The following is a 24,617-nucleotide window of genomic DNA, read 5'->3' as shown; positions in this document are numbered from 1 at the left end:
GCGGTCGCCAGTAGTCACCGCTTCTACCCCTGGCTCTCTATCATTTTTCCCCATTCATTCATCAGGTTCCGAGGAGTCTGCTTGTTGAAGTCCTGGGTTTACTTTGATGCTCCGGCGTCCTGTCGGGGGGCCGCGCGCCACGTGAGCGGGCAGATGCGGAAGATGCATCAGCCATGTTGTTTCTTGTAAAGCAGGAACGTCGGCCTCCACCGGGACCTCCGTCACCGGGGCGATGGGGGAGATGCGCCGTCGCTCCGGGCCGAGCGGCGGAGACGGCGTGGGGGTTTATTTGTGAATGAAATCGTGAGTGAAGCTGACGGTGCGGGGAATGCGTTGGTGTCGAGCGAGGGCGCGGGGCTATCGCTCCTCGGCCTTTTGGCTAAGATCAAGTGTAGTATCTGTTTTTATCAGTTTAACATCTGATACGTCCCCTATCCTTGGACCTAATATTAAATTGATTTTTGGAACAGGGAGATGGAATAGGGGCTTGCTCCGTCCACTCCGCGCATCGACCAGGTATTGCAGTATCTCTGGGAACGGTGCACCCCCCGCTTTTGTGTCCGGTGTCAAGGTTGCCGTGTCCTCCAACAACGTCATACGTAACCAACACACACGGGATCCAGATCTTGTCTGTGCCCTGCGTGACCAGCGACACTGTCCCCGTTGTTTCTGCCGGTAGGGAGCGGTAGATAGCGACACACGAGCGTGTCTGCCTGAAACCCTGTCCCTACCATTCGCCCCGTGCAGCCCAATAAAATCCCACTATGGACCAGAATTGAGCCTAAATGGATCGCATTTGAAACGGATGGATTGCCTTGTATAGACTGTGTCAGACTGGGCTCAGGGGGAAGTTCTCCCGGTCGTAGAGCGGCAGAAACCCCTGGCAGCATCAGGAGGACGGACGGAACGTGTTCCGGTTGTCCTCTGACTTCTTCGTGAAAATTGAAGCGTCCGTGTCGTTTTCGGCGTCCCGGCCCGTCAGAACTCAGAGTTGACGTTTTTTTGACGGAGTGTGTGTGTGTGAGAGATTCACGCAGGGCGGTGTGTGTGTGTGTGTGCGAGATGGATGGTGTGTGAGCTCCCGGATCCTGCAGTATTTGTGAAGAGTCCGCGTGGGTTCCCCCCCCCGATTGAGTACGCGGTGCATACCCCCACTTCTCTAGATTGACCTCCACCTGTTTTCTGCTCTCACTACAGATCACAACGGCATCCGCAAAGGTCACGGTCCGTGGAGATTCATGTCTACCCTCATCCGTCAGCCCGTCCGTCACCATTGCGACCAAGAAGGGGCTCAGGGCCTATCCCCGACGGAGTCCCGCTTCCACCTTGAACTTTTATGCTATGGCCTTTGCTAGCTCCCTTTTTACCTTAGGCTGTAGCCTAAGGAGTGTCTGATGATTTTCGGTTCGAGTAGCCTCGGGCGCCACTGGCTGTAATCATGGAGACTAAAGAGAAGGAGCTCCTGACAGATGTGGAAATGACTGGAGGTGGAAAAGACAGAGGACGGCTGCTTATAAAATGCCCTTCCGCGCGGGTCTCCCTCGTTTACGGCCATACCACCCTGAACACGCCCGATCTCGTCTGATCTCGGAAGCCAACCAGGGTCGGGCCTGGTTAGTACTTGGATGTGAGACCGCCTGGGAATACCAGGTGCCGTTAGCTTTTTCATGTTCGTCCTCTCTGTCCCCAGCAGGGGGTGCTGTCTCTCAAGAGCGCCAACATTTCACACACGGACACCCGCGCTCATTCCCTTGTGTCTGTCCCACCGGAGTCACAGTGAAGCGCTCAGTCATAGTTCCTCGCCTTACCTTTCGGGTCACTTTCCGTTGTCTCGCCGTCTCTGTCTGTCGCTCGTCACCTTTCTTGTCATCCCTGTACAGTATTTTTCCATGTGTGCTGTATTTCTTTTTCTTTTGAATCATCCAGTCGCTGACCTCCGTACCGCTGGCTCTCCTAGACACTTCCATGCCTCCACATGTACGGCATGTCATCAGGACCCACTGCCTTTGAACTCCTCATCCTCTTCGTTGCCTTCCTTGCTTCTTTTCTTAAGAATAAGAATAAGAATAAGAACAACTTTATTAATCCCGAAGGAAATTGCAGTGCCAGAGTTACAGAAAATATAACAGTAATAAATCATAAAAGAAAGGCAGAATTAGAAATAAAAATAAACTATAAACTATAAAGTGTCTCAGTGAAACTATAAAGTGTCTTAGTAAGCAGTGATAAAACTATAAGTGTCTTAGTAACAAGTGAGGTAAGGAGTGCACAATAGTATGATAGAAGGGAACATTGTAGTGTAGCTGTTATGAGATGAGATGAAATATGATGAAATATTGCACAGTTTCTGAATATTGCACAGAAATGAGATATTGCACATTTTTGTTTGTTTTTAGGTTAAAGATAGGTTGTTATGGTTGCCGGCGGCTGAATGGAGAGGAGTTAAAAAGTCTGATCGCCTCAGGAGGAAAGACCTCCTGTGGCGTTCAGTGGAGCTCCTCGGTGGTATCAGTCTACGGCTGAAAGAGCTCTGACAGGACGTCAGTGTGGCATGCAGGGGGTGATGGATGTTGTCCATGATGCTGAGGAGCTTCTTCAGCATCCTCCTCTCTGACACCTGCACCACAGACTCCTGCTCCACGCCCAGGACAGATCCAGCTCTCCTGATGAGCTTGTTGAGTCTGTTAGCGTCAGCTGTCTTGAGCCTGCTGCCCCAGCACACAACAGCGTAGAAGATGACGCCGGACACCACCGAGTGGTAGAACATCTGCAGCATGGTCCTGCAGACATTGAAAGATCTGAGCCTCCTGAGGAAGAACAGGCGGCTCTGACCCTTTTTGAAGATGGCGTTGGTGTTAATAGTTGTAAAGTTGTAAATAGTTGACAAGTTGTAAATTACTTTGGAATTCTTTAAAGCTGGTGTTTGGTGGTTTGATGCCAAACTTATCTGGTTTTGTAGCAATATATTGAATCAAAGGGCAACGTTTCTGATGGGTAAAGCTGTTCATCAATTGTGATGGGACGACCAGGTCTGTAAAGTTTGGAGAATGACACAACAATAGAACCATCTGGCAAACACCTAAAAACCATGAAGGAACAGACATTGTGAAAGTGGCAATCTCAAAACTTTTGGCCATGACTGTAGAATGTGAAGACCACGGCCTCAGCTACATTTCACACCTTGCATTGTACTCCCAGCAAGTGGCTGCCTGCCATTAGTGCCATATTAGAATAAAAGCAGGTGGTCATCAGAAGGAAACCCCAAGGCTCAGGAATCTCATATCAGTTTCGAGCTGGTAAAGGGCAGTGTTTCCTCAAAGCGTCTCCAAGTGCTTGTTTATTCGGGAATGTGGGTATTCTGTAAGTCTTTCCAAAGAGTGTGGTTCAGTCCTGCTCTATATTTGTACAGCATCATGGAAACGCTGTGTTGGTGTTTGGTGCTATATGAATAATCAAATTTGATTGGTCGTGACTCAACTTAGCAAGCTTTTGTGGCTCGTTGGTCTAGGGGTATGATTCTCGCTTTGGGTGCGAGAGGTCCCGGGTTCAAATCCCGGACGAGCCCGAGCCCTTCCAATGCTACATTCTGCTGTGTCATACGGACGTATCCGGTCTACTCTTCGCACACACCTTGCATCCTCTGCTTCAGCAGCGATGTTCAACCATCACAGACTTTTCCACCCAATGATTACTTATATAGAAGAAAAAACTCCCAAGTGTCAGCTTCACAAGGAAGACACCTTTGTAGTATTTGGTTTTCAGGACCACCTCGCTATAATGTCATCCAGAATGGTGAGACTGAAAATAGAGTCTACTCGTAAGCCCTTTAGTACCAGGGCTTACAATGGGCCCATGGCATTGCTGGCTACCTTCTCGTTTTCCATTGCAGTAACCAGGCACTTCACCGTTTGCTTGGGGCAAGAGGTGAATCTGCCTTCAGATTAGCATGCAGGCTCTGATTATTCTTCAGGGGAGCCTGGTCTTACAGCCCTCAAGGATTTTCTTTGGGATTGCTTCGGCAGGACACTGGAAACAGGCTGGATCCTCTCCAAAATACTTTTGTACTTTGGCAGGAGGGGGCAGGACATCATACATGGATCTGATGTTCAAGCTCAGCTTGTGGCCTCCATGTTCCACTGCCGCTCCAAAAGATCATACTACTTTTTACACCATCTCAGCTCACCCAGCGGCCATGCTTGGTGAGGGACAAAGCTCTGGCAATTCAGTCTGCTTCTTCCTGGTGGTGCATGTCCAGTACCACCAGCTGGTGCTGCTCAGCGGGAGAAGCCTTCCGTCATGTGGGATATTTTTGTTTTCCTGCACCTCTTGCCATGTTGAATTGGCCCACAATGTCCCTTTGTCTCACGGCAGACTTTGCCTTTGCTTTACTTTTCATTTTCTCCCAGTCTCTACGGTAGAAGCAGCACTGCCGCTGAAGAGATGTTGGGACTCTTTGACATTGTCTCATGTCTTGCTTAGTCATGTCTTACTTGTATTTCTCCACCAGGCCCAATTATGGTGGGGATAGGGCTCCATTGATTGTGATCAGCGTTGCAGAGAAAATCAAGTCACATCTCATTTGCCATTAGGTTTTCTCACATTCAATACCTTTTCAAGGGTGACATTTTACCAGTTCTTCGGTCTTCCCTGTCCGGTCAACGTCAAGGTACGCTCTCACCTATCAGTTGTCTTCAACGTAGGTATCCTGTGCAACAAAGGAGTCGGAGCTAATATCCCGGTTCAAATGACAACAAAACAAAACAAACGTACTTGCTCGCATTACAGCGCTGTGAAAAAGTAGGAGCAAAGGAGATGAGAGTCAGGGAATCATCAGTGATATGAATCCGGGACCTCTCGCACCCTAAGCGAGAATCATACCCCAAGACCAACGAGCCACGCCCACTGCTTGCATGTTGACTGTTTTTCGCGCTTTATTAAATCTCTATTATAGTTTGTTTTCTTTATTTATATTCCCTTCATCCACCTGGATGAGCCCATGAGGTGGGGCAGCTAAATGACTGGTGACAAGGTAGATGAAGAGGACAAAGGCAGAGCAGAGGACAAAGTGGTGGGAGCTGAAAAGGGAGGAGTGTTGCATGGTTTTAAGGGAGGAGTTGAGAAAGGGTCTGGGTGGTCACGGTGAGCTTACAGATGATTGGACAACAGCAGCTCGAGTTATCAGGGAGACAGATAGGAGAGTACTCGGTGTGTCATCTGGAAGAAAAGTAGACAAGGAGACTTGGTGGTGGAATGAGGAAGTGCAGGAGTGTATACAGAGAAAGCGGTTAGCAAAGAAGAAGTGGGATACTGAGAGGACTGAAGAGAACAGACAGGAATTCAGGGAGATATAGCGAAAGGTAAAGATAGAGGTAGCAAATGCAAAACAAAAAGCGTACGGTGACTTGTATGCTCGGATGGATAGAAAGGAGGGTGAGAATGATTTATACAGGTTGGCGAAAACAGAGAGATAAAGATGGAAAGGATGTACAACAGGTCCGGGTGATTAAGGACAGAGAAGGAAATGCATTGACAGATGCTAGAAGAGTGATGAGAAGATGGAAAGAGTACTTTGAAGAGCTGATGAATGGGGAAAATGAAAGAGAGGCAAGGGTAGAAGAGGGGACTATTGTAGACCACAAAGTAGCACAAATTAGTAAAAGTGAAGTGAGGAAGGCATTGAAGAGGATGAAGAGGGGAAAAGCAGTTGGTCCTGATGATATACCTGTGGAGGTGTGGAAGTGTCTAGGAAAGGGAGCAGTAGATTTTCTGACTAGATTATTCAACAGGATCTTAGAGGGTGAGAAGATGCCTGAAGAATGGAGACAAAGTGTGATGGTGCCTATTTTTAAGAATATAGGGGATGTGCACAATTGCGGCAACTATAGAGGGATAAAGTTGATGAGCCGTACAATGAAGTTATGGTAAAGAGTAGTGGAAACTAGACTGAGAGCAGAAGTCAGCATTTGTGAAAAGCAGTATGGCTTCATGCCGAGGAAGAGTACTACAGATGCAGTATTTGCGTTGAGAAAGCTAATAGAGAAGTACAGAGAAGGCCAGAGGGAGCTGCATTGTGTTTTTGTAGACCGAGAAAAAGCATATGACAGGGTGCCAAGAGAGGAGCTCTGGTATTATATGAGGAAATCTGGAGTGGCAGAGAAGTATGTTAAACTGGTGCGCGACATGTATGCTAGCTGTGAGACATTGGTACGGTGCGCTGTAGGGGTAACAGAGAAGTTCAAGGTGGAGGAGGGACTCAACCAGCGATCAGCTCTGAGCCCGTTCTAGTACGCAATGGTGATGGACAGATGAGGTTAGACAGGAAACCCCTTGAAGTTTGCGGATGACATTGTGATCTGTAGTGAGAGCAGAAAACAGGTAGAGGAAAATCTAGAGAGGTGGAGGTATGCTCTGGAAGGGAGAGGAATGAAAGTTAGTTGCAGCAAGACAGAATATATGTGTGTGAATGAGAGGAACTCGGGTGGAACGGTGAGGCTACAGGGAGTGGAGATCAAGAAGTTGGAGGATTTCAGGTACTTGGGGTCAAAAGTCCAGAGTAACGGAGAGTGTGGAAAAGAGGTGAAGAGACGGGTCCAAGCAGGTTGGGATGGGATTGAGAAAAGTGTCAGGGGTACTATGTGATAGAAGACTATGGGCCAGAATGAAAGGAAAGGTGTACAAGACTGTGGTGAGACCAGCGATGCTGTATGGCCTAGAAATGTTTGGAACAAGGTGTAAATTACTTTGGAGTTCTTTAAAGAATTCTAAAATAATTTTAAACTTGTTCCATTAACCTTCAACTTGTTGAGAGTAACGCTTTTTGACCAAATGGCTTCATCTTTTATCCCTGCGACTGGATTTCAGTAAATGTGACATATTGTAATAGAATTACGTCTTACTCAAAACATTCTAACTCCAGACACTAGTTTTAAAGACTTCCATTGTTATTTAAACTTGTTCAGAAAAGATTCAACTTGGTGAGATAAACACTTGCTGATTAATTTCCTTTATCTTTAATCCTGTTGCTGGTTTTCAGTAAATATGACATTTAATCTGTAGAATCACATTCTATTCATCATATATCAGCACCAGACACCAGCTATAAAAGAAGTACAAAATTAAAAAATGCTAAAAAAAATGTGATGCTCAACAATATATAGTTTATATTTAATGAAATCCAGCCACATGTTTAAATGGTAAAGCAATTTGTTCAGGAAGTGTTTATCTCACCAAATTGAAGGTTTTTGGCACAAGTTAAAAATAATTTTGGAAGTCTTTCAAGCTGGTGTCTGTTGCTGAAATATGCGTAATAGGACATGATTCAACACAATATATTTCATATTTACTAAAATCCAGCCGCAGGATTAAAGGATAAAGCCATTTGGTCAAAATTGTTTTTCTCATCAAGTTGATGGTTTTCATGTCATTCTTTAGAGCTTGTGTCTGTTGATGAAATATGCAGATATGGATGTGATTCTACACAATACAGAATCTACGCAATGTATGAATTCACTCTAATTTAGCTGCAAGAATGAAAGATGAAGCCATTTGGTCAAAAATGTTTATCTCGCCAAATTTAAGGTTTTTTGAACAAGGTGTAAATTATTTCAGAATTCTTTAAAGGTAGTTACTCTTGTTGAAAAATGTTGAATAGGATGTGATTCTACACAATAAAAAATCTACACATTATATAAATTCACTAGAATCCAGCAGCAAGAATGAAATATAAAGCCATTTGTCCAATTATGTGTACCCTGCAAAGTGTAAGCTCTTTGGAACAAGTTGTAAATAACATTGGAATTCCTTAAAGCTGGTGTCTGGCGCTGAAATATGCTGATTAAGATGTGATTCTAGACAATATAAAATCTACAAAATGTATACATTCACTGAAATCCAGACGCAAGAAGGGAAGAGAAACCCATTTGATCAAAAATGTTTATTTCGCCAAATTGAAGGCATTTGGAACAAGTTGTAAATTGCTTTGGAATTCTTAAAAGCTGGTGTCTGTTGCTGAAAATTGTTGAATGTGATGTGAATTTGCACTCTATTGGTCAACTGTAATGAAATCCAGGCGGAAGTTTGAAAATAAAGGCATTTGGACCTAAAATGTTTATTTCACTAAGTTGAAGGTTGTTTGGCACAAGTTGTAAATATCTCTAATTCTTTAAAGCTGGTGACCGGTGATGAAACATGCTGATCTGGATGTGATGCTACACATGACAGAATCTACACAATGTATTAATTCCCTCAAATCCAGCCACAAGAAAGATGAAGCCATTTGGTCAAAAATGTTTTTCTTTTTTTTTTGAACATTTATTAGAACAGGTTCCTTAACAGAGTTTTATACATTCTTACAAAACCTCATAACAAGATATACATTATACAATAATCTTTATAGGTCACTTATTTCCTCAATAGCAAGTGAAAAATAAAATAAAACTAAAAAAAAAACAGAAAAAAAAACAAAAAAAAACAAAACCCAAACACCAAGAAAAGCATCTAACTCAGTCAAATAGAGATAATATCTTCAACTCTCCAAATATTTTTTAATGGGTGCCCATTTGTCAAGATATAGGTCTGTCTGAAGTCGTAAGTTTGCTGTTATGCGTTCCATGCAGTTTACATCCTTAAGCCTCTGACGCCACTGGTCCAGGGTAGGTGGGTGGGGTTTGAGCCAATTTACTGTGATCATTTTATGTGCAATTAATAGAAGAACTCAAAGCGTAAACACCTGTTTTTTCTTTAGGCCGCTTGTTGATGCTGTACCCATAATAAATTGCTGTGGATCAATTGGTCTGTTTGATTTTAAAATCTCCCTTATTTGTTTTTTTTATCTCTTCCCAGAATTTCATCAGTTTAGGGCAGTCCCAAAAAATGTGGGAAAAGTCCCCCGTTATGCCACAGCCCCTCCAACACAGGGGAGAACAGTTATTATCATACGAAGCTATTATCAAGGGAGATTTAAAATACCTTATTCTTAACTTCCAGCTGAACTCCCTCCATGTTGGGCTGCTTAAACATTGTTGCCAGGGCAACCAAGAACTCTCCCGTTCTCCATCAGCAATCATGGCATTAGATTGCAGTTCCCACTTAGCTTTCACATCCAGTGTGTCTACTGAAGTGTCCATATGTATCCTGCCATATATATCTGATATTGTATTTTTAATGTTCATTTTGTTCTCAACTATCTCAGTCCAATATTGTTCAAAATTAGTTGAAGCTTCTTTAATATTGTCCCATTCTTTGTGTGTCATCAAATAATGTCGAATTTGAAAATATCAAAATAAATCCTTAGAATCAATGTCGTATTTTGCCTGAAGTTGTGAAAAAGCCCTCAGAGTTCTTCCTTCAAATAACTGATTTATTGTGATTAAACCTTTCCCTGCCCATCTAATGAAACCACCGTCCATCTTTGCTGGCAGAAAGTCACCTGCTGCTGTTATTTTTGCTGCCCTCGATAGAGCTAGAGGTAGATTCAGGAATCGTCTTGTCTTTTCCCAAACCTTAAGTGTATGGTTGACATATTCATTTTGTATCTTAAGTCCACGTCTTGCTTTTGAATTTAGAAAGGGAAGAGTTGAAAGCGACACATTTTTAACTGAACCTTGCTCTATATGCACCCATCTTGTGTCCGTATCTAGTTTTATCCATGAGACCAATTTTCCAAGTTGTGCTGCCAGGTAGTAACTTCGGAAATGTGGCAAGGCCAATCTGCCCTTATCTCTGGGTGCACAGAATATTTTCAATCTCACTCTAGGCCTCTTGTTCTGCCATAAAATTTGGAAAGGAGCTTATCCAGTAATGTAAAGGTAGATACAGGAACAGTGATAGGCAGAGCATTGAACAGAAACAGCATTCTAGGTAGGACATTCATCCTGATACTTTCTATCCTCCCAACTAAGGACAAAGGAAGCACCTCCCATCTTTCTATGTCATTTTTGATCTGAGAAATTAGTTTACCATAATTTGACTTATATAGCTGACTTGTGTCGTGTGTGAGAATGATTCCCAGGTATTTAAAGCCCCCTTTTGACCACTTGAATTTCACCTGTCCGTCCAAGCATGTCAGCCAGCATCCTGTTATCATCATTGCTTCTGATTTCCCCTCATTCACCTTGTACCCTGACACCTCCCCATAGTCCCTCAGTCATCTATACCGGCCCTTATGCAATGCCTGAGGATTTCTTATAAACAAAAGAACGTCATCCGCGAACAATGAAATTCTGTGCATCTCCCCTCCTTCATCTACTATTCCCTTGATCTGATCGTTTGTCCTTATCAATTCAGCAAGCGGTTCGATACACCATGTGAACAAAATAGGCGAGATTGGGTTCCCCTGCCTAACTCCTTTTTTAAGGTGAAAAAATTGGGAGCAGTACCCATTCACCCTGACCTTTGATATTGAGTCTTTATTCAGTGCTTCAATCCATTTTATAAATGTCATATTAAATCCCATTTGTTCCATAGTAAATTTCAGATATGTCCAGTCGAACGCCTTCTCAGCATCTAGACCAGTGGTTCTTAACCTTGTTGGAGGTACTGAACCCCACCTGTTTTACATGCGCATTCACCGAACCCTTCTTTATTGGATCGAGGATCGTTTCGTTGATGGGTACAAAGAACAGGCAGAGTAGCCTTTTCATCGAATCTGGCTCCCTTCACCTTGAATTCAGCAAGCGCTATGTTCTTGTAGTTCCCATCTCCATGCAGCTTAAGGAAGCTGTCCCTTAGTTTTGCCGGTGCTGGACTAGAATTGCTCATCTTGTCTTGTCCGTATTGTATGTGTTCTTCCGACCGCTTTCTTTTTTTGCCCGACATAATTAGTATGAAGGGATTAAAATATTAAGAAAGAAATCACATGACGTACCATCACGACAGTCACAAGTTACTACAACTGAGCGCGCCAAAATCCCTGCAGCACGGATAGGCCAAGCTATGTTGCGTGATCACCTGCAGCCAGTGATGTCATCACCAATGTGTGTCTTGACCTCCGCCGAACCCCTGAGACTGACCCACCGAACCCCTGGGGTTCGATCGAACCCAGGTAAAGAACCACTGGTTTAATCTAATCGCAATTTCAATACATTTCCCTCTCAGCACCACCTTTGCCCCCTCCCAAAGAGTCGAGGGGGATACTGATCCATTATCATTAATTTTGAAGTACTCATCAATTGTTTTTTTTTATGTTTTCCTTTATATTTGGATCCGTCAACAATGAGATATTTAGTCTCCAGTATTTGAAGTGCCGACCAAAGCCTAAATTTAATTTCATATATACAGGACCATGATCAGATAGGGTACCAGGTTCAATGACACATTCTATGACTTTATATAAGCTTTGTTTTGAAATGCAAATCAAATCAATTCTTGAGTATGACCCATGTACCATGGACAGAAAGGTGAAATCTCTCGTGGTCGGGTTCTTAGCCCTCCAAACATCCACAAGTCCTAATTCTTCCAACATATGTTTTGCTGCACTGGATTTCCTGCTAATGGGCCCATAATCATAAGGAGTTTTATCCAATTTTACATTTAAAACACAATTGAAGTCTCCTCCTAAAATTATAGTACCTCTGGCTTCTCTTGCCATTACAGTTGCCACTTCTTTAAAGAAATTGGGGTCATCTTCATTAGGGGCATAGATATTCATGATAGTTAGCTCTACTCCACCTACTGTTCCCATAATAAGTATATATCTCCCCACTTTATCCTTCACTTCTCTCTGAATTGCAAAACTAATTGAATGACTAATTAAAATTGCTACTCCTCTCTTTCTGCTGTTTGAACAAAAAGCATAGAATACCTGTGCAACCCAGTCTCTCCTCAATTTCTTATGTTCTACCTCATTTAAGTGAGTTTCCTGTGGTAACACTATTGAGCAATTAAATTTCTTCAACTGAGTCAGCATTTTCTTTCTTTTTATAGGATTATTTAGTCCTTTGACATTATAGCTGATAATCCCTACCTCTGACATAAATCGGCATTTCTTATTTTCATTTTACTCTCCCCAGATTCACCTTTGCATAAAGTAACTATCCTTGCCCTCGTAGTAACAAAAATCACTTGTGCCGACCTAACCGACATGTCAAGGAAATAAGAACTCTTAAAACACAGAACAGAAAAAATAAAGTAAACATATGTGACTTCCAATAGTCCAGCTGAGTACAGAGATCTGTCCAGCTCCTGTTGTAATGCAGGCAGAGGGTTGTGATTTAAGATTCCCTCTGGGCAAAGTGCACTGAGTGCTGTCCCAACCACAGACCAAAGAAAAAAAACAAAATCTTTGGTGAGGCGGTGATCCCAACACAGGTCTCATCGTAAAAAAATATTAATTGAAAATAATAGCAGAGTTAACTCTCCTCTCCTCTCAATAACTTTACAATATGATTCACTTAACTTCAGCATATTTGGCTGTTTAAACTATGAACAGTAATACACATAGAACTTTAAGATTGACAGTAATAACGTTATCTAATTATTTTAACATTACCCGGGCACAGTACTCCTCATCATTTTAGTCCAGCAAAACAGCCCGCAGGTCTGCGGCGGACAGTGATGTGTCCTTTCTTTCTCTCTTCCCACCATCCTGTCTTGTATGTATCATGTATCTTTTGAGAGTTCCCATTCCAGTCTCTCTCTCTCGCGAACCTGCAACTCGATGCCCAGCTTCTTCAACGTTGGCACAGCATCCACCAGCGGAGGAAATGTTTTCACTCCCGACTCCAAGTTGATTCTCAGCTGCGCCGGATAGCGGCACATTGCCCGGATCTCCTTCTCCTTCAGCTGCTTGATCACTCCTCGGACCCGCGTTCTCTTCCTCTGTATTTCTGGAGAGTAATCCTGGTTAAAGTAAATTACTCCCTTTTGGAACTTCACTCGTTTTTGGGCCCATGCTTGTCGCAGCACTGCTTCCTTTACTGTATAATCCAGAAACCTCACGATAATGGAGCGCGGAGGCGCTGAACTCGCAGGCTTTAGCCCCAGTGATCTGTGTGCCCTCTCGATTTTTATATTTAGCTCGGACGGGAGTTGTAGCGCCGTCTCAATTAAGTTCCTCACAAAACCGATCATGCCACCTTTCTCACTTTCCTCGGGGACTTGATAAATTCTCAGATTGTTGCGGCGCATCCGGTTCTGTAGATCATCGCACATGTTCTTCAGGGCCGCCTCCCGTTTCAACAGGTGCCTCAGCATCCTCTCATGGCGCTGGCTTGTGTCCTCCACCTGGCATACCCTGGTCTCCGCTTCCTCAGTTCTCCGCTCTAGCTTCTCCATCCTTTGAATCAAGTCCGTGACCGACACCTCCAGTCTAGTTAATTGTTCCTTAGTGTCTGCAAATGCTTGCTTATTTTCTTTCCTCAACTCTTTCAATTCGCGAAGAATGTTCTCCATGTTCTGTTCATCCGTTTTTCCGCTCACCTGGCTTGGGGAAGATGGCGGCCGATGTTTTCCTTTCGCTTCTTCTTGCTGTTTTTGCTATTTTGCTGCGTTCCGTGTGTCTCTGACCGTGCTCATCCCAATCTGCAATGCTTCAGACCCACTTTTCCACCATTAAACTGTCAAGTATTTTTTCATAAACAGCCGAATACTACCAATTTTCGGGAGAGCTCAACTCCGTGCGTGTGTCTCAGTACATTGCGTCACCGGAAGCCCCATGTGGAGGATTTTTGCTACAAGTCTCACTAGTGTTTGGCTTGCAGCCGATGACCTACAAGACAGACGAACAGAAGATAGCATATACCATCAGTCTACTCACCGGTGCTGCACTACGCTGGGGGTCGGCAGTGTGGCGGAGAGACGGACTGCGACGATCTACAGAATGCCTATGCCGCTTTCACCGCCGAGATGAGAGAAGTTTTCGACCACCCTCTCCAGGGAGACGACGCAGCGAAACGCTTGGGCGACCTCACCCAAGGGGGACAGAGTGTGGCTGAGTATGCTGTTGAGTTTCAGACCCTGGCGGCAGCGTGTGACTGGAACGACCCGGCACTACGATACGCCTTTCATAGAGGACTCAATGATGAGCTGAAGGACGAGCTGGCGGGAAGGGACGGACCTAAGGACACTCCGCCCAAATTCATTTGCCCGTCCTTTGCCCTCAGCCCCAGGACCCGCCGCGTCGGGGGAGGAGCCCATGCAGCTGGGTCGAGCGCACCTCACCGCTGAGGAGAAGACTGGCCGGTGGCGCCAAAACGCCTGCCTCTACTGCGGTGAGGTGGGCCACTACGCCGCCACCTGCTCGGTCAGGCTGGGAAAAGCCAAGGCTCGCCAGTGACCGGGGGGGCTCTGGTGAGTTGTACGGTGATCTCCTCCCCGCAGGCCCACCTACGGGTGCCAACCTCGCTGGAGTGGGGCATGCACCAGCGCTCGGTCTCGCCACTGGTAGACTCAGGGGCAGAGGGCAACTTCATAGACGAGGCCCTGGTTAAAGGGCTCCTCATCCCCACCACAGCTATCCAACCACCCCGCTGCACCCTGTCATTGAACAACCGCCGGCTGGCCCATGTACAGCGCCAGACCGTCCCCGTCCGTATCCGGATTTCTGGTAACCATTCCGAATCAATCTCCTTCGCCATCCTGTCTGGACTTCACTCCCCCCTGGTGCTCGGGTTCCCCTGGTTGCAACTACAAAATCCCCACATCGACTGGGCCGCCGGCAAAATCCAGACCTGGAGCACATCATGCCATGCAACCTGTCTGACCTCCGCCCCAACCCCCGGTAGTTCCGCAGCCCCAGATCGACCATTAACCCCGGACCTATCCTGCGTCCCTTCCGAGTATCATGACCTCACCCGGGTATTCGACAAGGATAAAGCCCTGACCCTCCCCCCTCACCGGCCTTATGACTGTGCCATAGACCTCCAGCAGGACGCAGTTCTACCCAGAGGTCGACTATATAATCTGTCAAGACCCGAGAGAACCGCCATGGAAGAGTATATCAGAGATTCCCTGGCGACGACCATCCACCTCTCCGGCCGGGGCGGGGTTCTTCTTCGTGGGGAAGAAGGATGGGGGCCTCAGACCCTGTGTGGACTACCGGGGTCTGAACAGGATCACCATCCGGAACAAGTACCCACTTCCCCTTATTGACTTGGCTTTTACTCTGCTCCACGGGGCCCAGATTTTCACGAAATTGGATTTAAGAAATGTGTATCATTTGCAATATCTGGTGGACTGGAAGGGCTATGGTCAGGAGGGAAGATCCTGGGTTCCGGCTCGGCGGATCCTGGACCCCTCGTTAATACGGCAATTCCACCCCGACCGCCCAGGCCGGCTCCGTGGGACGCTATCCTCGGCAGCCGCGAGGAGACACGGCACGGTCCAATTGAGAATCAGCGCCCAGCCGCCGCTAATCAACATCCCCATAAAGAGCAGTGGCACGCACTGCCTGGCGCCAGAGTATTGTAACTCTGCTATAACTCTACTGAGACCCTGCCTAAATAAAGAGATCGGATTCCAGCCCTGTTGGTGTGGTTCCCTGCCCGAGTCTGCCCCCGACTCGTGACACTATCCTTTCAACATATAGCATGATTTCAGTAAATGTGAAATATAGTGTATAGAATCACATCCTATTCAGCATAATTCAGCACCAGACACCAGCATTAACCATTTCCAAAGTTATTTACAACTTGTGCCAAAATCTTTCAAATTCGTGAGACAAACACTTTTGGACCATATAGCTTTATCTCTGAAACCTGCGGATTGATTTAATTAAATCTGACAAAAATTTTGTAGAATCATATCTTGCTCAGCATATTTAAGCACCAGACACCAGCTTTAGAGAATTATCTTGTGATTTAAAAGGTGTTCCAATAAGCTTAAACTTGGTTAGATAAGCTATTTAACCAAATGGCTTTATCTTTTGAACCTGCGTCTGGATTTTGGGAATTGTGAAGTATTTTATGTAGTATCACATGCCATTAAGCATATTTCAGCACCAGACATGAGTTTTAATGATTTCCAAAGTTATTTTCAACTTGCGTGAAAAAGCTTCAAACTGTGGAGGTAAACACTTGTTTACCAAATGGGCTTATCCTTTAAACCTGATGCATGGTTTCAGTAAATGTGACATATATTTTATGGAATGATATTCTTTTAAACGTTTTTGACCACCACATACCTGCTTTAACGAATCGCGTAGTTATTTCCAACTTGTGCCAAAGTCTTTCAACTTCATGTGTTTAACACTTTTTGACCAAATGCCTTTATCTCTGAAACTTGCGGCTTGATTTCAGTTAATGTGACATAAATTGTGTAGAATCACATTCTATTCAGCATATTTCATCACCAGACACCAGCTTTAAAGAATTCCAAAGTTATTTACAACTTCTGCCTAAAACCTCAAACCTCTTGAGATAAACACATTTTTTTTCCAAATGGCTTTATCCTCTTAACCTTCGGCTGGATTTAAGAATAAGAATAAGAATAAGAATAAGAATAAGAACAACCTTATAAATCCCGAAGGAAATTGCTGTGCCAGAGTTACAGAAAAATATAACAGTAATAAATAATAAAGAAAGGCAGAATTAGAAATATAAATAAACTATAAACTATAAAGTGTCTCAGTGAAACTATAAAGTGTCTTAGTAAGCAGTGATAAAACTATAAGTGTCTTAGTAACAAGTGAGGTAAGGAGTGCACAATAGTATGATAGAAGGGAACGTTGTAGTGTAGCTGTTATGAGATGAGATGAAATATTGCACAGTGTAGCTGTTATGAGATGAAATATTGCACAGTTTCTGAATATTGCACAGAAATGAGATATTGCACATTTTTGTTTGTTTTTAGGTTAAAGATAGGATGTCAGATTTCAGTAAATGTGACATTAAGTGTGTAAAATCACTTCCTATCTAGCACATTTCAGAAACCGACACTTGCTTTAAAGAATCCAAAAGTAATTTACAACTTGTTCCAAATTCATTCAATTTGGCAAGATGAACATTTTTTACCAAATGGCTTTATCTTTCATTCTTCGGCTGGATAATAATGAATTTATGCATTGTGTGGATTTAAGATTGTGTATAATCACATCCATTTCAACATATTTCAACAAAAGAAATGGGCCTCAAAGAATTCCAAAGTAATTAACAACTTGTTCCAAAACCTTTCAATTGTGAGATAATTTTTTTGGAAATAATGGCTTTATCTTTCATTCTTGCAACTGGATTTTAGTGATTTTATACATTGTGTGGATTTGATGTTGTGAAGAATCAGATAAAATTCAGCATATTTAATCCCCAGACACCAGGTTTAATGAATTACAAATTTATTGACAGCTTCTGCCAAAAACCTTCATGTTGGTGAGATAAACACTTACCGTCCAACTGGCTCTTTATTTTAAACCTGAGGCTGGATTTAAGTAAATATAATATATATAGTGTAGATTCACATCCTATCCAGTATATGTCAGCAACAGACACCAGCTTTAAAGAATCCAAAAGTTATTTACAGTTTGTGCCAAAAATCTTCATCTTGGTAAGATAAACACTCTTGACCAAATGGCTATTTCTTTCATTCATATGGCTAGATTTGAGTGAATTTATACATTGTGTTTATTCTGTATTGTGTAGAACCACATCCTTATCAGGAAATTTCATTACCAGACACCAGCTTAAAAGAATGAAAAAATAATTACAACTTATTCCAAATGACTTCAATTTGGTGAGATAAATACTTGATGTCCAACTGGCTTTATCATTTAAACCTGCGGCTGGATTATTGTAAATTCAACATATATTGTGTAGAATCACGTTCAATTCGACATATTTAACCACCAGACACCAGTTTTAAAGAATTCCCTTGATATTTAAAACATTTCCCAAGATGCTTCAACTTGGTGAGATAAATAATTTTGACCAAATGGTTCTATCTTTTAAAACACAGGGCTGGATTTCAGTAAATGTAAAATATATAATGCGAAGTCCCGTCCAATCCAGCATATGTCAGCAACAAACACCAGATTTAAAGAATGCCTTCAACTTGGCAAGATAAACATTTTTTACCAAATGGCTTTATCTTCCATTCTTGGGACTGAATTTGAGTGAATTTATACAGTATGTGGTTTTAATATTGTGTAGTCATTCCTAATCAGCATATTCGTTCACCAGATCTTCTTCTTCTTCTTCTTCTTTCGGCTTTTCCCTTCAAGGGTCGCCACAGCGGGTCAACTTTCTCCATCTAACTCTATTCTCTTATCCTCCTCTCTCACACCAACTACCTTCATATCCTCTCTCACTACGTCCATAAATCATTACATTACATTACATTACATTGCATTTGGCAGACGCTTTTATCCAAAGCGACTTACAATAGAGGACATAGGGACTGCAAATACACTTGCAAATACACCTGCAAAATACACGATGCACATGAAATATACAGAACAGTAAGCTTAGGTTAGTGAGCTTTTTTTTTTTTGTTTTTTTTTTGACAAAGACATACACAAACGTACACACACACACACACACTGCATAGCCTAACTTGCTGCCTAACCTGACTTGGGGCATCATCGCAGTAAAAAGTCCTGAAAGAGAACAGTTTTTACCTGTTTCTTGAAGGTTGAGAGAGATGATGCTAGTCTTGTTGCTTCTGGAAGTTTGTTCCACCACTGAGGTAGTAGAACTGAGAACAGTTTTGCCTGAGATCGCTTAGAGCGAGCAAAAGGTACTGCTAGTAGGTTTGTATTAGAGGAACGCAGCTCTCTGCCGGGAGCATAAGGTCTTATCATTTCGTTCAGATATGCTGGACCTGTTCCTGAGGTGGTTTTGAATGCCAGGGTCAGGGCCTTATGCTTGACACTTGTTGGCTTCCAACTTTTTCTTCCCCAGGTAGTGTTGGAGTGAAGCTTCTCCAGCTGGCATTTGGTAGAGGTGATGGAGGGGATCGAGGTGGTCATTTCATGTTCTTTGACTTTTGTGCTGGGGGGCTTTTCCAATAATCATTTGGAGGCAGCCGCTGTCAAGCCTGCAGTAGCTCCCCTCCGTCGTTCCACCGAGATGCACCGATGGTCATCTCCATTGCCATGGTAAAGGCTAGAGGGGATGTGGCGCAGCCTGCCCTGAAGCCCACTTCCAATGATCACCATGTTTTGTACTCTGTGGTTGTTTTACAGAATAAGAAATGCTGGAGGAAGCTTCTGACCAGGTTTGTGGTGGTTTCATGCACTTGGAAGAGGTTGAAGGCCTCCCAGATGACAGATGTGGGGATGGATTAAGAAGCCTTGGCTCGGTTGAGGAATAAAACATGCAGGTCTCTTCTGTACCCTTTGAAGATTTTATTTGTTATTGTGTTTCAGGTAAGTTTGGAGTGAGAAGTTATGACTTGTTATCGCAAAGACATGCACCGGGGGTTCAAGATATGTTTAAAGAGGACAGAATTCACGCAGAGGTGCACTGTTTGTCATAGCTTAATTTTGACATTGATTTTCAGTCCAGTCAAGGTGCTGTGAGACTTCAGTGTGTTGTTGGTGCTGATTGCCATCACCCTGTTCATAGGTGAAACTAAAAACTTGAATGTTGTATTTGAATATTTGACAATTTGATTAAAATAAGCTCAAAATGATCATTACAGTCTAAATCAGCTCATTTTAAAATGTTGATTTGAATAGGTGTCAGTGCCCAGTATCCAGATAAAGTGGGGCAAAACAGTATTTAGTCAGCCAACAATTGTGCAAGTTCTCCCACTTAAAAACATGATGGAGGTCTTTCATTTTCATTATTGGTATACTTCAACGATGAGAGACAGAAAATCTCATTGTCTGATTTTTAACAAGCTTATTTGGACATAATGATGGAGAATAAGTAGTTGGTCAGGAACAAACATTCATTGCAATACTTTCTGATATACCTTTTGCTGGCAATGACAGGTCAAAGGTTTTCTGAAAAGTCTTCATCAGGTATTCCAGGGGCGGGCAAACTTTTTGGCTCAGGGGCCGGATTGACTTTTAAAATTTGACAATATGATACATGTAAAACAAAAAATGTATTTGTGAACAGTACATATCAGACTCTTTTGATATTCGCTTTGAAAATAAAACCAACTTGGTTTTGAAGGCTCTGACATTTGCTTGCATTTCATTCACAAACCGTTTTTTTGGTTGGATCTTCACGTCCAGCTCATTCATGTGTGTCAGTAGGTCCACAGTAAATGTTAAATAACAAAGCCAATCCGTGTCATTCAGTTCAGGATGAATTCTCAAGAGTTCTGAAGTAGCTCCAAAAATTGATCATCTCCAGTTTGAGCTCCCACATTCGTTGATCCAATCATACATATCAAGCATGAATTCTGTACCAATCTTTGATGGGCCAGATGTGGCCTGTTTAAGAATAAGAATAAGAACAACTTTATTTATCCCAAAGGAAATTGTTGTGCCAGAGTTTCAAGTAAAACATAACAATAATAAATAATAGTCGGAAGGAGGGAGAATAAGAAATACATATATATTATATACAGGACATTCATAGTCCTCTTTTGGATCATCCAAATGCCCTCCAGTAAATTTAGATGACGCGATGGGACACATACTATCTCAGTAGAGACACCTTCGGCACTTCAGGGTTTGAGTACCTGGCAGCGTAGTGTGTTACTGATGGTAGCCTTTATTACTTTGGTCCCAGCTCTCTGCAGCTTATTCTCTAGGTCCCCCTGTGGGCGTCTCATCATTTTGAGCCCTCGGGGTGAGCTCTTGTGTGGAGCCCAAGATGGAGGGAGATTATCAGTGGTCTTGTATGTCTTCCATTTTCTAATAATTGCTCTCACAGTTGATGTCTTCACACCAAGCTGCTTTCCTAGTCCAGATTCAGTCTTCCCAGCCTGGAGCCGGTTTACATTTTTGTTTATGGTGTCCTTAGACAGCTCTTTGGTCTTGGCCTGATTGAGTTTGGAGTGTGACGGTTTGAGGTTGTGGACAGGTGTCTTCTATCCTGGTAACCAGTTCAAACAGGTGCCATTAATACAGGTAAGGTGTGGAGAACAGAGGGGCATCTTAAAAAAGAAGTTACAGGTCTGTGGGAGCTCTGTGATATCTTGTTTATTGGTAACCAAATACTTATTTTACTGAAGAATTTACCAGTTAATTTATTAAATCTCTTTAACCCCAGCACTGTTTCTCATAGTTGAATAGCAACAGAGGGTCAAATGTGCAAAGCCAAAAATGACTCGGATTGGGACAAAGTGGGGATAAAAAATGGATGAACTTTTCCTTGTTTTATTCATTATGAACATTTTCCATCAGCCGTGTTACAGGCACTGCTTTTCCAGGACATATTTGCAAATGTTAACAGTATGTATTTAATTAAAAGTAAAAAAAAAAAGGTTAATGTGTAAATATCTCGTTACAATGTGAACACCTGCAGTTTACAGACAAGTGCAGCTTATGTGTTTGTGTTTTTACCCACTGTGGTTTATATTCAGATGAGCTCCAGATGTCCAGATGTCACTTTCTAGGACTTTCAAGTTGCACAACAGTGCTCATTATCACGGCATCTCCTCTGGTCCTGCTCACTCTAGGTGAACAGCAGGGGGTCCAGGGCGGGCGGTGTTGGATCTCAGGTAAGACAGAACAACAAGGTGCTCAGAGGACGTCAGTCACTCCTACAGAGCCAGGATGGGAGATCTGTACCCAGGGTCCTGTGGTTCTTTGTTTTCCTGCAGACGGGGATGATGTTGGAGGTCTTGGAGCAGACCGGCGCACAGAAGGAGACTCCTGGGCTGCTGGGTGACTGGACTTGGACCTGATTCATCAACAGTGTGTCAGAACTTCTCTCCATTCAGTGCATTTAAAAACCTCTGCATGTCATCGATGGTGGTCTGGCATCAGTTAAGCCACAGAATGCCAGTATAAGAGTACAGAGAAGCGGGACTCGGGATGAAAGTGTCCACGGAGGGGATTCCACAGGTCCCACATCTCTTTTCTTAATTCATAATTTAAAGTACAGTTAATTCATATTGTTAGAATTAGAATTAATTCATATAGTTTGAAGTAGAATTAATTTAAATAGTTCGAAGTAGAATTGAACCGAAGAGTTTATGACCGTTTATGTCGGTCACTGAAGGCTCCGGGGTTCCACAATGTGTTTCCGGTCAAGAGCGCTGTCCAGCCCCGCGACGTAAGTTCACTTTTACAGAGAATAGTGATGATTTCTCGACCTACAACCGAATTGACCGTGTTTATAACAACCGCGAAGCAACTCCCGGTGATTTTTGACGGTAATTTAGGTCCTTTCGGCCGAGAAATCTCGACGACGTCACAGATTTCGTGAGCTGAGGTAAGGCTAACTAAGCCGCTCCGCTAGCCAAACAGACTAGCTCGCGGCCTTCCGCCATCTTGCCTCGGAGCGCGTCGGTAATTGAATGTTGGCGACTCAAACGACAACGAAAAAGCGGTGGTCTAACCGAGCGCGATCGGCTCCGTCCGGACCAGCAGTCGTCGTAACAGCCGGTATTAGCCGGTGCGGGGCGGGGTTAGCGTTCAAGGCCGTCGAAGGCTGTTTGGGGTGCCGGGGTCCAGTGGGTGTTCGCCACGGGACGAGATGATTTACCGTCGTGTTTAAAATTAGTTCTGCTGGTAGTGACGAAAACATGAATGTAATTAAATGTAAATGTGGATTTAAATCCATTTTACTGTTGTCTTGTGTTCGTGACGTTTTTTGAATTGTGTTTCCCGGCGATGAGCAACGAGTCTCTGTGAGAACTGGTCGCAACGATGCGGTAACCAGACGGGTTCACAAGATGGCGCCCGTTTGCAGCCCAGTGTATCGTGAGCGGTGCAAACGTCCCGTTTCCACCTGTGTCTTTTCTCCTCACGGGCGACTTTTTGCCACATTCCAGGTGGATTTGAAGGGGACACGATTCCAAGAGTCTGGTTGTTGATGTCCTGGGTTTACTTTGATGCTTCGGCGTCCTGTCGGGGGGCGTGCACCACGTGACCGGGCAAATGCGGAAGATGCTTCAGCCATGTTGTTTCTTGTATGAAGTCGTGAGTGAAGCTGACGGTGCGGGGAATCCGGTGGGCGTCGAGCGAAGGCGCGGTGTTATCGCTTCTCGGCCTTTTGGCTAAGATCAGGTGTAATATCTGTTCTTATCAGTTTAATATCTGATATGTCCCCTATCCGGGGACCAAATATTAAATTGATTTTTGGAACAGGGAGATGGAATAGGGGCTTGCTCCGTCCACTTCGCGCATCGACCCGGTATTGCAGTATCTCTGGGAACAGTGCACCCCCCGCTTTTGTGTCCGATGTCAAGGTTGCCGTGGCCTCCAACAACGTCGTACGTAACCAACACGCACGGGATCCGGATCTTGTCTGTGCCCTGCGTGACCAGCGACACTGTCCCCGTTGTTTCTGCCGGTAGGGAGCGGTAGATAGCGACAAACGAGCGTGTCTGCCTGAAACCCTGTCCCTACCATTCGCCCCGTGCAGCCCGATAAAATCCCACTATGGACCAGAACTGAGCCTAAATGGATCGCATTTGAAACGGATGGATTGCCCCCGATAGACTGTGTCAGACTGGGCTCAGGGGGAAGTTCTCCCGGTCGTAGAGCGGCAGAAACCCCTCGCGGCATCAGGAGGACGGACGGAACGTGTTCCGGTTGTCCTCTGACTTCTTCGTGAAAATTGAAGCGTCCGTGTCGTTTTCGGCGTCCCGGCCCGTCAGAACTCAGAGTTGACGGTTTTTTGACGGAGTGTGTGTGTGTGTGTGTGTGCGCGTGTGTGTGTGTGCGCGTGTGCGTGTGTGCGTGTGTGTGTGCGTGTGTGTGTGTGCGCGCGCGAGAGGGATCGCGTGTGAGCTCCCGGAAGAGTCCGCGTGGGTTCCCCCCCGACTGAGAACGGCGTGCGTGTGAAAGCGGTCCGTGCGCGGGACGCGTGCGACTCATACTTACCTGGCAGGGGAGATACCATGATCAAGAAGGTGGTTCACCCAGGGCGAGGCTCAGCCATTGCACTGCGGCTGTGCTGACCCCTGCGAATTCCCCAATTGTGGGAATCTCGACTGCATAATTTCTGGTAGTGGGGGACTGCGTCCGCGCTCTCTCCTGTCATGCTGTTCAAGAGCAAGTCTGTGTCGCTGGAGGCCGGGTTCACTGTTTATGGTCGCGCGCGCCCACCCTCCCTGGCCGGGCTGTGACCCAACCAGGGAGTTGTCGTTTCACATGGCAGGTGCACCGCGAAAGCGTGGATTTACGATCGGGCCAGAAAACAATCCAGAGTGTCCAAGTCCCTGAAATGCTCCTGCTTCTTGATCTCCACTCCCTGTAGCCTCACCGTTCCACCCGAGTTCCTCTCATCCCCACACATGTATGCTGTCTTGCTGCGACTAACTTTCGTTCCTCTCCTTTCCAGAGCATACCCCCACCTCTCTATAGTTTCACCGAGACACTTTACAGTTTATAGTTTATTTTGATTTCTAATTCTGCCTTTTATTATTTATTACTGTTATATTTTCTGGAACTCTGGCACAACAGTTTCCTTCGGGATTAATAAAGTTGTTCTTATCTTATCTTATCTTATCTTATCTCGACCTCCACCTGTTTTCTGCTCTCACTACAGATCACAACGGCATCTGCGAAGGTCACGGTCCGTGGAGATTCATGTCTACCCTCATCCGTCAGCCCGCCCGTG

General features: G+C 44.4%; 5 non-coding genes across 5 annotated transcripts; all 5 read left to right on the top strand.

Annotated features, from left to right (window-relative positions):
* Positions 1-359: 359 nt before the first annotated feature.
* LOC147220016 (U2 spliceosomal RNA) lies at positions 360-550 on the top strand. Its single transcript, XR_015108182.1, has one exon. It is a non-coding gene; the product is annotated as a U2 spliceosomal RNA (small nuclear RNA).
* A 993-nt stretch (positions 551-1,543) lies between these two features.
* On the top strand, positions 1,544-1,662 carry LOC147220015 (5S ribosomal RNA). Its single transcript, XR_015108657.1, has one exon. It is a non-coding gene; the product is annotated as a 5S ribosomal RNA (ribosomal RNA).
* Positions 1,663-3,493: 1,831 nt separating this feature from the next.
* On the top strand, positions 3,494-3,565 carry trnap-ugg (transfer RNA proline (anticodon UGG)). Its single transcript has one exon. It is a non-coding gene; the product is annotated as a tRNA-Pro (tRNA).
* Positions 3,566-23,029: 19,464 nt separating this feature from the next.
* Positions 23,030-23,220, top strand: LOC147220013 (U2 spliceosomal RNA). The gene has a single exon (XR_015108168.1). It is a non-coding gene; the product is annotated as a U2 spliceosomal RNA (small nuclear RNA).
* Positions 23,221-23,870: 650 nt separating this feature from the next.
* Positions 23,871-24,034, top strand: LOC147220012 (U1 spliceosomal RNA). Its single transcript, XR_015108220.1, has one exon. It is a non-coding gene; the product is annotated as a U1 spliceosomal RNA (small nuclear RNA).
* Positions 24,035-24,617: the final 583 nt, after the last annotated feature.

Source organism: Fistularia commersonii, chromosome 24 (genome assembly GCF_037954325.1).
Source record: "Fistularia commersonii isolate RoL2024-O1a breed Wild chromosome 24, RoL_Fcom_v1.0, whole genome shotgun sequence".
NCBI classification, from domain to species: domain Eukaryota; kingdom Metazoa; phylum Chordata; class Actinopteri; order Syngnathiformes; family Fistulariidae; genus Fistularia; species Fistularia commersonii.
The sequence above is the reverse complement of the archived record's forward strand: the minus strand, read 5'-3'. Positions and strand labels throughout refer to the sequence as shown.